Below are 12,428 nucleotides of genomic sequence, written 5' to 3' on the forward strand. Positions count from 1 at the left end.
TAAGGCCCATTAAAATTGCAAAATCATGTTTTCAGAAATTTTTTTTGCAAAATCATAACCCATGTAGCATAGCGGACCGCTATTGCCGCTACGCGCTATAGCGGACCGCTATTACCGCTATAGCGGTCGTAGCTTGATTAGCGCAGTTTTAGCCCGTAGCTTAGCTTTCTGGGTCCAAAACCGCTATAGCTAGCTATTTAGAAGCTTGCAAAAATATGAACCATTGTCTTATTTGGCAGTTAATTTTTTCAAGTATCTTTTTTTTTCTTTTCTTTTTTTTCTTCTAGGTGCTGCTTTTTTAGGGAGTCGAATCTCATGCCTCTAACACCATGTTTGGATGGAGAGTAGAGGAGGGGAGGGAATGGAATAGATAAAAAACTTTCCCTCCAATCGTGTTTGGTTGACAAAATTATGGTGGAGGTGAGGGGTACAGGAGGGGAAAGAGTTAACCTTGTGTAACTGTAATGAATAGAGTCGATTTACCTCCCGATTTGGGGTGTAACGGATGGAAAGAAATTGTGTAGCAAATATTTTCAGAAAAAATGACACAAATGCCCTGTCCTATATATCTTATTTCTATATAATTACCATTCAATTTTTTTTCACCACAGACCTAGCAGCCACCGTAGCCATCATAGTTGATTGATCAGGTTAGTTTTTTTTTTTTTATATATATATTTATCGAACTTCAGTATGATCCTAAATATTGTTTCGTGGTGGGTTGGGGAGGGGAAGTCAAAACCTAATAAATACGAAATACTATTTCTTATCTGATAAATGTTTGGTCTTCTGTGAAATATGATCTCCAGAATTAATATTCGACCTTGCTTTTTTTTTTTTGTTGTTACCTGACCTTCTTTTATAATTGTTATTGTTGCATTACTTTAATAAAACAAAATAATTCTTTCAAAAAATATTCCCGACTTAATATTTCAAGTTTTTTTTTCTTTTGCAATTTGAAGCCTGTGTACTCAACACTAGTTTTACCAGAGAATGAAATTCAGTAAATAAGTTGGAAATGGTTTTTTGTTTACTGTATGAAGTTAATGTAGTTATTTATTTATTTTGTTTGTTGTAGTCGTTCATTTATATATAAATTATTACGTCCTTTTTTTATAGATTTTGTAAAAATGACCGCTTCCAGAAATTTAGAAAAGAAAAATATGTGTCATCATCCATCGTCAACATGTGATGCAATTAGTGCAAGTGCTTTGTTTATTAGTTTATTGGATAATACTAGAACAACGGGCAGATAATCGAATTTCTCAAGAAGTTCGAGACAAAAGAGATGAAGTGAGGCAAGAATTATTGAATGAAATCCCAGTTAGTCATAGAACTCGTGATATCATTAGGATGAGCCCTCAAGCCTTTATTGATTTCTGCAAAAGGCTAGTGATGTACGGTGGCCTTAAACCAAGTCTTCATGCATGTGTCGAAGAACAAGTTGCTAAGTTCCTCTACATATTGGGTCATAACGTTAGGAACGGTTCAATTTGCTTCTTCTTTCGTCGGTCTGGAGAGTCAAACTGTCGACATTTTCATAATGTTCTAAAATCAATAATTATGCTGGAGGAGATTTATTTCCAACAATCAGATGGATCAGAAGTTCCAGTTGAAATAACATCAAACAACAAATACAATCCATACTTCAAGGTAAAATATATATATATATATATATATTTATTCTATTTAAGTAAGATAGATAACCGCATTATCTAAATTTATTTTAAGATAACAGGATTGTATTGGGGCTATTGATGGAACACACGCGCGAGCGAGAGTTTCTTCTGAAGATGCACCAAGATATCGTGGAAGGAAAGAATATCCAACACAAAATATACTAGCAGCTTGTTCATTTGATCTAAAATTTACTTATATTTTACCTGGTTGGGAAGGAACAGCATCTGACTCAAGAATTATGAAAAATGTATTAACTCGATCTCATCCTCTCAAAATTCCAGAAGGTAATTAAAGTTATCATCTCAAGTTAGTGAACTCATTAGGAATTGTTTCTAAGAAATAATTCAATACTTTAATTTTCAATATAGGAAAATACTATCTTGTTGATGCGGGATTTATGACAAGGAGTTCCTTGATTACACCATATAGAGGAACACGCTATCATTTGAAGGAGTACTCGAGGAATCCACCTCGAAATCCTCGTGAGTTGTTTAATCTCCGCCATGCATCTCTACACAATGCAATTGAGAGAGCATTTGGTGTTCTTAAAAAGCGATTTCCGATAATAGCAAGCTCCACTATACCAACTTACAGTGTGGAGGCACAAAAAAAGATAATTGTGGCTTGCTGCATCCTACACAATTTTTTAATAGATAAGGATCCCGATAGGCAAATTGTTGCTCAAGTTGATGCAGAACTTGCTAATAGAGCAAATGAATCAGTAGATGTTGTTGAAGGAGAAGACCCTCAAGAGATGATTAGAGGAGAGCAAGTTAGGGATGGAATAGCTGCAGCAATGTGGAGGGATTATAATACATGAAAATGGATTTGTTTAGATACTTTGAAAATTTAATTTTTTTTTAAGCTTCTGAGCAATGTGTAATGTGCTTCTTTACATCTTAAATTGATTTCTTATTAGGTGTTTGTCTGCCAGTTCAAATAAGTATCGGTCAAAGTTAAAGTATAATTAAATTGATAATGCATTCATTCATACAGCAAGGTAATTGGGATTTCTAATTGAAGATGCTCTGACAATAGGCCAACCTATATTAGAAAAAAAATAGTGAAAACATATATATAATGTATCAGGAAAAAAAAAGAGACAAGTATGCCCTTGTACATGAGTACAACACAGTATCTAAATACTGGTACAACATAGTACCTAAATATTATTGTACTAGAATTCATCTAGTGTGTCATATATGTGATGAAGTATGTAGGTTTAATTTATTTTGAAATTATAATAATACAATTTCACTACAGCTCTTGAGTTATGGGGAAAAGAAAGAATGCAACAAGCAACACTGAAAATAATGGAGCTAATGGAGATAGAGCAGAGATGCTTACTTGGTCTCATGCAATGGATGAAGCTTTAATTGATGCATTTTTACAACAACATGAACATGGAAACCGAGTTGGAGGTACATTCACAACACAGGCATATGACAACATACTCAAAGAGCTTAAGGAAATTTTTCCCGACAAACCTGTTGATAAAGAAAGGATAAAAAATCACATGAAGTATATTAAGAGAGGTTTTGGAACTTGCTATGATATTTTTAGAAATGGTTCAAGCGGTTTCCAATGGAGCCCTTTCACCAATATGTGGAGTGCAGAGCCGGAAGTTTGGACTAAATTAATTGAGGTACATTTATTTATTTTTTTCAATGATTGACAAACCTATAATTTAAAATTTGTACAATTTTTGTAATGCGACTTATAAGTTATTAGAATATTAACCTGCATATTATTCTTCAGTCACACCCAGAAGCAGCTGATTGGATGAACAAACCAATTCTTCATTACGACAAGTTAGTTAAGCTTTATGGACATGATCGAGCAACAGGGGAAAATGCTGAGACTCCATCAGAAATGAGGCAGCGAATGGCAGCACAAACCGAAGAGATCGAGGGTGAAAATATTTCAGAGATTGATCGCTTGGTGGCACAGAACGAGGCAACACTAGAAGGAGTTGGTGAGGAAAACATAAATTCTCCTGAAGCAAGGAGGAGGCAGAAGGGTAAAGCTTCAAGAGAAGAGGTTCAAACTGAGATAATAAAAGGAATTGAAAATGTTGCTAATGCTATCATGAAATCTACAGAAGAGCTAGTGAAATCTAACTAGCGCCTTCCTATTTCTGAAAAGGAAATATGGAATCATGTTGTTGAGTTAAGTCTTGATTCAAACAAAAAAATGCCAGCATATCTCTTCTTGATTAAAAATCCTGATATGCTTGGAGCTCTGCTTGGTTGTCCTTTGGAAGAGCGTAAGGAACTACTCATGAGTATGATCTCTAGTTAGTTATGAATTTTAATATGTGTCATTGGGCATTGGATTTCTATATTATTAGTGGTAAAATAATTTAATAAGATGTAGTTGATCATCAATTTTGTTATTTGTTTTTAGTAAAATGATGATGTAGTGTTGGTTCTTGGAATTTTGGGATAATAACAATTTTATTTTAATGAGTTTGTTTGTTTCTTCCTTGATTTATTTTAGTAAAATGATGATTTATGTGTTTACTTTTAAGCTAGATAACTCAGTCTTTTATTTTTAGCTGCTGTTGTATCTTTCTTTTTTAGATGTTGTTGTCGTATCAGTAAAAATCAACACTTTGAAAGATACTTTCCTAAAAAAAAACACTTTGGAAGATACTGGTAAGATGTAAGGTGGTCAGAAGCATGGAGGAATTTTTTTTCAACTTAGCCCCTAACATATTTCGTATTTGAGCAGAGAAGAAAAGGGGTGGAACCGGGGCTGTTAAATGGGCCTTCAAAGTAGTAGAGAGATTTTTACTTTTAATTTATATTTCAAGCACTTTAGTTTTTTAATTTTGTAATGTAGATTGCTTTTCCAGTTTTTAATGAGAGAAACCTACGGGACTTGAATCTAAAAAAAAAAAAAAAAAAACTGCTACTATATGCAGGTGTCAGGGTAGTATGGTATTCTTGATACAGTACCTACAAAAGGTGTTGTATTGATGACCCTTTGGACCTAGTCTATACATGCATGCTTTCATTAAGAACAAATTTTTTGGTCATGAGAAGTTCAACATACATTTCTAGCAAGACCAGTTTCAGTTCGAAAAAACAATTGATGTGGTATCTATTCCCAGTTGTTAATTTTGCAGGGTTGAGCATTCACACAGAGGATGTATATAGCATATCTATTTTTTTGGTACAACATTGTTCTTGACACACCAGGCCATGTGGTACATACCACATAAACTTTTATTTATATTCTTCTTTCTTTTTACACATTATTGTAAAGGGTATAATAGTCAAATATACTAAAAATATTTGATTAACTTTCTATAATTTTAATTAACCAAACAAGAAACAAGATGGAAAGGAAAGTTAAATTTATTTTCCCTCATTAATCATCCAAACATGAAAATGTTAAATATGTTAATCTTCTTTCCTATTCCATTCCATTCCCTTCTATTCTTCACCTCCCCTCCCTTTCTCTACTCTCTATCCAAACAAGGTGTAAGTCATTGATACATGAGTTCGGAGTGGGCCCGTGACAAAACTATATCCAATGGTATATGTAACTATTTCAATTAATAGTCTAGCATTCTTTATAAATTCATGAGAAGATCAAGCAAGGTTCTTCGTTCCTTTCTCTTTGGCTTGCTCATTATTAAAGCTTTGTTGTTTAATTTTGGTTTGATTACTAGATTAAGGTCATAGGTTTCTATCTTTGGTTTCTCATAGTTCAAATCTTACAGAAGAAGATTGAAAGAAATGATATTTTTTCTTGAAGAACTTTATTTTTACATAACTAAAAGCGCTTACTACAAACGTTTGAAAACCAAATGTTACAATTTTTTTTAGATTCTTTTTTATTGTTTGTTTGAATAGGTAGAAAATCACTACTTTTAAATGGTCCAAAAAATGTAAATCAAATGATTTTTTACCCATCTAAAATATAATAAAATAATTTTGAAAAACAATGTAAAATTTGATCTCCCGTTACATATTTGAATCAACTTTAAAATATATGAAGTCATAGTACGGATTGCTCTGTAATATACATATTACCATAGCCACACTCGAAATATATACTAGTGAGTTACTGGACACAATAAGAATCTGAAATCTTAATATTTGAGTTTAGATTCTGACTATTCGATCGGAATCCAAACGAATCTAGTCTGAAATAAAATACACTGGTCACTTCAATATTGAATCCGCATCACCCCAGGTACCTGAGATGCAAGTGGTGAATCTAGACCGTTCATTTCACTTGGCACGAATCTCAAAGCAGCCTCCCAATAGCCTCAACATGCACCGGATTGAGTTTGATATGAATGAAATTGATCTGGACCGTCCATTGTTTTCAATTGCACCTCCGGTACCTTGGAGGATATGGACTCTTCAATATTTGTGCCAAAACGAATGGGACAACCAGTATCAAAAATCAAAATTTCTGAAACCTCAGGTGATATGATATCACACAGTAATGCATCATTGCCTCGTTGGATGGTTGGAACCAATCAATATCCATGAATAGATTGAAATATGAAAAGCCCAAATGTCAGAAGTTTATTTATAATTATCGGAGTGAGTATATGGTACTATGCACGGGTTGTTACCGTGCTACGGCTCTATATTCGAGTTTTAAAATCTTAACGGTCGATCCGAATTGTTTATCTTGTTCTCCATATTAATATGTGTTTGGAGACCAAATTTTACATTTTTTGAAATTTTTTTACTATTTTTTTAGATATTTAGAAAATCACTTGATCTGAAAATTCTGGACCATCCAAAAACAGTGATTTTCAATAAATTTAAAAAAATAGTAAAAAAATTTCAAAAAATGTAAAATTTGGTGTCCAAACACATATTAATATGGAGAACAAGATGAACGATTCGGATCGACCATTAGGATTTGAAAACTCGAATATAGAATCGTAGCACGGTAACAAATCGTAATATGCATAGTACCATAGACTCACTCTAATTATCGGCCTAGCCTAATTGAAGCAAAGCTGGAGAGAAATGCACTGGAATCACAAACACATGACTGAACGAAAAATGAAAACGGGCTTCGCATGAACTCTACATGGTTTTATCATGAACTGGATCGAAATTGGGCCTTCATCCATGGGCCGTGAGTACTGTTTAATGGGCCGTCTGGACCGTATTCGCATCCACTGAGATATCTCATAGGTTGCGCGACTTTTCGAAAAATCTCAACCGTACAAATATGTTCTGCACGAATCCTAAAGATCATATAATACTGGCCCCTGCGCTATCCGCGAATAGGCACCGGACACGTCTCTCGTCTGGATCCCATTTCTGACAAATCAATTGCCTTGTCAAAAAAGAAAAAAAAAATCAAGGAAAAGGAGAAAAATGGAAAAACCAAGTGGAAGTAAAGCACCAGCTCCCCCATTTCTCTCCTCCTAATTCCACCTCTTGCTTAGTACAGTAGTCCGATCGATCCGATTTTCCCTAATCTCGGGTGCAAATTTTTCTACAGTTGGTGTAAATTTAATTTCATTTCCCCTCTTTGGATCATCGTAGGTTGTGAATACCGTCCCTGCCACTTGATAATTTCTTTTCATTTTTTATTTCCCCTTGTTAAAAATAACTGCTTAGTTTGATCCATTACATTTTTGTCTAATTTTTATTTGGTATTTTTTCTTGTAATATTATTTTGAACTTGTGATGATGCAGGATGTCTGATGATATGTCTAGAGAGGCTACCAGCTTAAGTCATGGAAGTGGTGAACAGACATCTGAAATAAATATCAAACCGACAGATAATCAAGTAAAAAGCAACAAGAAATAATCTTTTTGTGTTTCACTCCCACAACTTCAATTAATTTATTACCTTTTATTTTTCTGTCTCTACTTCCTAAGTATATATAGTTAATAGTTCTATGAATAATAAGAACCAACTGAATGCAACTGTGTGTAATACTTGAGCATTAATTTCAGATGCCAGTTGCTGTGCTGAAGGGGGAACTAAATGATATAACTGGAGGAAGGGTTTTAAATAATGACCCAACACTCTCTGAATATGGTATCCTTAATTATATTATGTTCTATATTCTGAAACTCCCTGTCTTTGTTTTTAGTTTGTCTTTTGTGCAGTCATGTGCTCAACTATTATATTCTGATTTCCTAAGTATATATAGCAAATAATGAAATCAGAAGTTTTTCCATCAGGACTTGGTTCTGCAATCCAAGTGAAGAAGTTGGTCAAGCCCACTAACATCATTCAATGTCAGAAATAAAATATCAAATGGGTTTTTTTTTGGGTACTATAGATTGGTTCCTCCTGTTTTGTAAACAACTGATCCTTAAGACTAAAGGGAGATCTTGTGATGTGTAGTTTTCATTTCTTTTGGGGCTTGGAGATCCTTAATAAAATGTAATAGATGCAGTAATAGATGTCAAAGAGGGGCACACTTTGCATTTGGTTACTGATGGGCAGAACGCTCCTGGTTCAACTGCTGATGGCAATCTCAATACTGGTAAGTGAAGTATAATGTCAACCAACTTGTACCTTCTTTGATTGGGTTCATAAGGATGCAATAATTCCAGCCAATTTTGAAGTATACTTGAACAATCGGACCAAAGTAGAGGTACTCATTTCTTTGCTATTAATGCTTCGACTTTGTATGTCTAGGTGGCAATGATTCCAGTGCGAATGGGCAGCGCACCAGACCAGGGCAAGAACCACACAATGTGACCTTTGGTGCTAACATGACTGAAACTGGAACTGGAGAAGAGATGACTGATCAGATTGTCAGGGTATTTTTTTTTTCTTCTTATTTATCACACACTAATTTGCAATTTTCTCTACTATGACAAGTACAATAACATAATATATACCATTAACCTGGCCTGATGCCTGTTTCATCTCACCTGCCAATGAAGAAGAGGATAATGCTGGTAGCTATGGCTGGTTTCTGTACAGTACTTCATAATTGTTCTGTTTCAAATTTAGAATATACATTTCAGTAAATACATTTGTGTAAGTTTCTTATTATTTGCAAAATATACATTTCAGTAAATGCATCTTGTAAAACTTGAGGGAGGTTCAATCTGCATCATTTTACAGGTCCAAATTTCCCATATACCCTTGCAAAATAAGAGTAACTAATTAGTGCCCATATAGTTCTCATTTTTTTTTACCCAATTTTACGTACTGTGCACTTCATACACTAATCTATGTATTAGTGTAAAGCAGATGAAACAAAGTTAAATTCCAACACAGTCCAAACTTTGAAAAGATGGATAACTAGGTTTGAGTTTTACAATTCAATGGTCTCATTGTTGTACTTGTACCACAATAAAAAAAAAGAGAAGTGATTTTCTTAACAATCCCTAATTACTTTTTTAACTTTCAGGGTACTTACCAGGCGACACCACCACAAAGGCCGGCACCACCGCATGCTCAAATGCTTGTAAAACTGTGCATCGTTATTCTCCTTATGGGGTCGGCCTTGCTGAGCGTCGAATTTGCTACGACAATCGGTTGTCACTACCCGATTGTATTTCCACTTGCTGTATATCTTTTACTGCTTTACATGACACATACTCTGTACTTTCTTGTGGTATTTTTTGCTTTAGTTAGGTTGGATCAGATTCAGATGAGATCATGACATGGATCTTGGCAGCCTTTGCTGCCACATTTGGCTGTGTATGGATTCATATCCACTTTGTTTTTTTTTTTTTAAATATCGTAGCAGTGATGAACTGTGAATAAAGAAAGAGTGTAAAACATGACAAAACAAGCATCTTTCAGTCTTTTACAACTTTTGTGTGCTATATTATTTTGCCTCTTTCGGTACTGGTAAGCTTGGTCAAATAATCTATTAAAATTTAAGTTATTGCTTTCAAGAATTATTTGAACTTGAAGTAGTCTATGTAGGATCTTAGTTTAAGAGAGTGCCTTTATGTAATGTTACTATAAGTGGCAATTGGGCATTTGCAACAGGTCCATCATAGAACAACAAAACAACATTTTGCTTCTTCTTTTCAATAAAAAAAAAAAACATTTTGCTTCTTAAAAAAATAAACTGGTCTTTTAATAAAGACGGCCATTAATTGATTGTATTTGGTAAATAACATAAACATTTATGTGATAATGTGAACCATTTCAAGCTCAGGCAAATTGGGTGAATCCTCACAAAGGTATTATGAAAATCTTGTAGCATTGTACAATAAACAAACAAATAAAAGCAAGATAAATATACCATCAGAATTCCGAGTCCATCTCAACAGGTGAAGCATGCACACTTCAGATTAGAAAAATAGAAAAAGAAAAAAAAGAGTCTAGTCATGAAAAACATATTGCAAACAAAAAGAGGATAAGAGGTTGCTATGGTAATTGCAAAGGAAACGGTAAAACATATAAACTACTTCTAAAAAGAACAAAATAGATAAAGAACTAATGCCATACATTTTTCATATGTCCACAAACACAATTTCTCTTAAATGCAATTATTGGTTATAGAGTGAAAAAGATTATAAATAAAAAAAATTCTTGAATCTGAACTTTACTTGCAATAAATCTTAAAATTTCCCATCAGATCAGAATTTAACAATAAGTTCCTCGATTTATTAGAATATGCCTAACCAGTATCTGGTACATGATAACATCGCTGGCATGCCATTAAGGATGTTGTCAAAAATGAGATCTTAATTTTAACCTTTTAATATATATTTTAAGATGGTTTCACCAAAATTCACTATCAGATCCAATTTCCACTTACAACCGAAAAATAAATCATCATACCAGATTAAGCAATAAACTTCAAAATCCTTGTTTGCCAAAGAATTAAACTTTCTAACAGCTTTTGAAACAATTAGAATTCACTGAATTTTAGCAAACCTTCAAATATTTGAGATTAATTTGAAGTAAAAGAAAAAATTTAGGTAAGATCCACAATACTAATGTATTTTAGCTTGAAGCCAATCAGCCCCCAAGAAAGCAATTGATGCAATCCAAATTACCACCTCGTACAGCCATATGAAGAGGGGTGCTAACCAAAAAAAAAAAAAAAGTAAACACAGAAATCGGTAAATTCAACAGCAGGGTACTGGCATGCAATCAAAAAGGCATAAAAATTCAACAGATGAACAAAGACCAGATTAAAGTTAGACAGAAGGCGAGAACTGAACCTCGATCAGTTGCAATTTGCGCCGATCTGTTAGACAGATGAACAAAGACCGGACTAAAGTTTTAGAGATCGCGTCACCATTCCGATCACATCCAATTTGCGTCGCCACCAAGTTAGACAGAAGAAGAGAATTGAACCTGGATCTGTTGCAAAGAGTCTGAAATTGAAAACGAAGGTATCCAAACAAACGGAAATTAGATATTTCGGCTAAACACGTTACCAAAACACTTTGCGTGACTTTACGGAAAATTTTAACCTTTTAATTAAGTTCTGCACGAATCTCAAAGCACAAATAATACAGGCCCCCTGCGCTATCACCGAATAGGCACCGGACACGTCGGTCACGCAAAAGTTGAGATATCTCGGAGGATACGCACTCGTCCAGACGACCAATTAAACAGCAGTGCCCGGATCATCTCCAGTCACAGACAGTTCAAAAGAGAGACTATTGATTCGGATCCGAATAGTACTCACGGCCCATGGATGAAAGCCCAATTTCGATCCAGTTCATGTGAAGCCTGTTTTCGTTTTTCGTTCAGTCATGTGTTTGTGATTCCAGTGCATTTCTCTCCAGCTTTGCTTCAATTAGGCTAGGCCGATAATTATAAATAAACATCTGACATTTGGGGTTTTCATATTTCAATCTATTCGTGGATATTGATTGGTTCCAACCATCCAACGAGGCGATGATGCATTACTGTGTGATATCATATCACCTGAGGTTTCAGAAATTTTGATTTTTGATACTGGTTGTCCCATTCGTTTGGCACAAATATTGAAGGGACCGGTATAAATAATTTTTTGATACTGGTTGTCCCATTCGTCTGAATTCTGATCGGACAGTCAGAATCTAAACTCAAATATTAAGATTTCAGATTCTTATCACTAGTATATATTTCGAGCAATCCGGACTATGAATTTATATCTTTTAAAGTTGATTCGAATATGTAATGGGTGATCAAATTTTACATTCTTTTCAAAAATTATTTTATTATATTTTAGATAGGTAGAAAATAATTTGATCTAAATTTTTTGGACCATTTAAAATTAGTGATTTTCTACCTATCCGAACAAATAAAAAAAAAAATCTAAAATGATTGTAACATTTGGTTTTCAAACGTTTGTAGTAAGCGCTTTTAGTTATGTCTGAAAATAAAGTTCTTAAAAAAAAATCATTTCTTTCAATCTTCTTCTATAAGATTTGAACTATGAGAAACCAAAGATAGAAATTAAACAACAAAGCTTTAATAGTGAGCAAGCCAACAAGGAAGATATTTGAAAAGAAGTCTCATAATCTTTTTCTAGTAAGGTTCCTGGTCTTAATTACCATTGTTCATTTAATGTTTATTAACTCCATCTTGTAGTCCAGTCTGCTAAAAAATAGGTTAATTTTATAGTTGCATGACAGTAGAGTGAGTACTTGTTAATTTAAAATGTGTATACTATGTATGAAAATGTTTTATTTTGAAATCAATAATGAAAAATTTGGATCTTTTCAAAAAATAATAGATGGATGGTTTTCAACTTTCGTACACGGTGTTTATAAAGAGCAATAAAATGTACTATTTTTTTTGGTGTCATTTGGTCCTACCTTGTTTTCCCAGTT

The 12,428-nt window shown here is 33.8% G+C and overlaps 1 long non-coding RNA gene across 4 annotated transcripts; it reads right to left on the minus strand.

The window, feature by feature from the left end:
* Window positions 1-7,584: 7,584 nt before the first annotated feature.
* On the minus strand, window positions 7,585-11,029 carry LOC144555101 (uncharacterized). Of its 4 annotated transcripts, none has more exons than XR_013511970.1 (3): window positions 10,824-11,029; window positions 9,896-10,684; window positions 7,585-8,628 (listed from the first exon to the last, which is right to left on the minus strand). It is a non-coding gene; the product is annotated as an uncharacterized LOC144555101 (long non-coding RNA). The 4 variants fall into 4 exon arrangements; XR_013511969.1 differs by having other exon boundaries at window positions 7,585-9,243; XR_013511967.1 differs by having other exon boundaries at window positions 9,056-10,684.
* Between the last annotated feature and the right edge of the window lie 1,399 nt (window positions 11,030-12,428).

The sequence above is a fragment of the Carex rostrata genome, chromosome 6, assembly GCF_964058835.1.
Source record: "Carex rostrata chromosome 6, lpCarRost1.2, whole genome shotgun sequence".
Classification (NCBI taxonomy): domain Eukaryota; kingdom Viridiplantae; phylum Streptophyta; class Magnoliopsida; order Poales; family Cyperaceae; genus Carex; species Carex rostrata.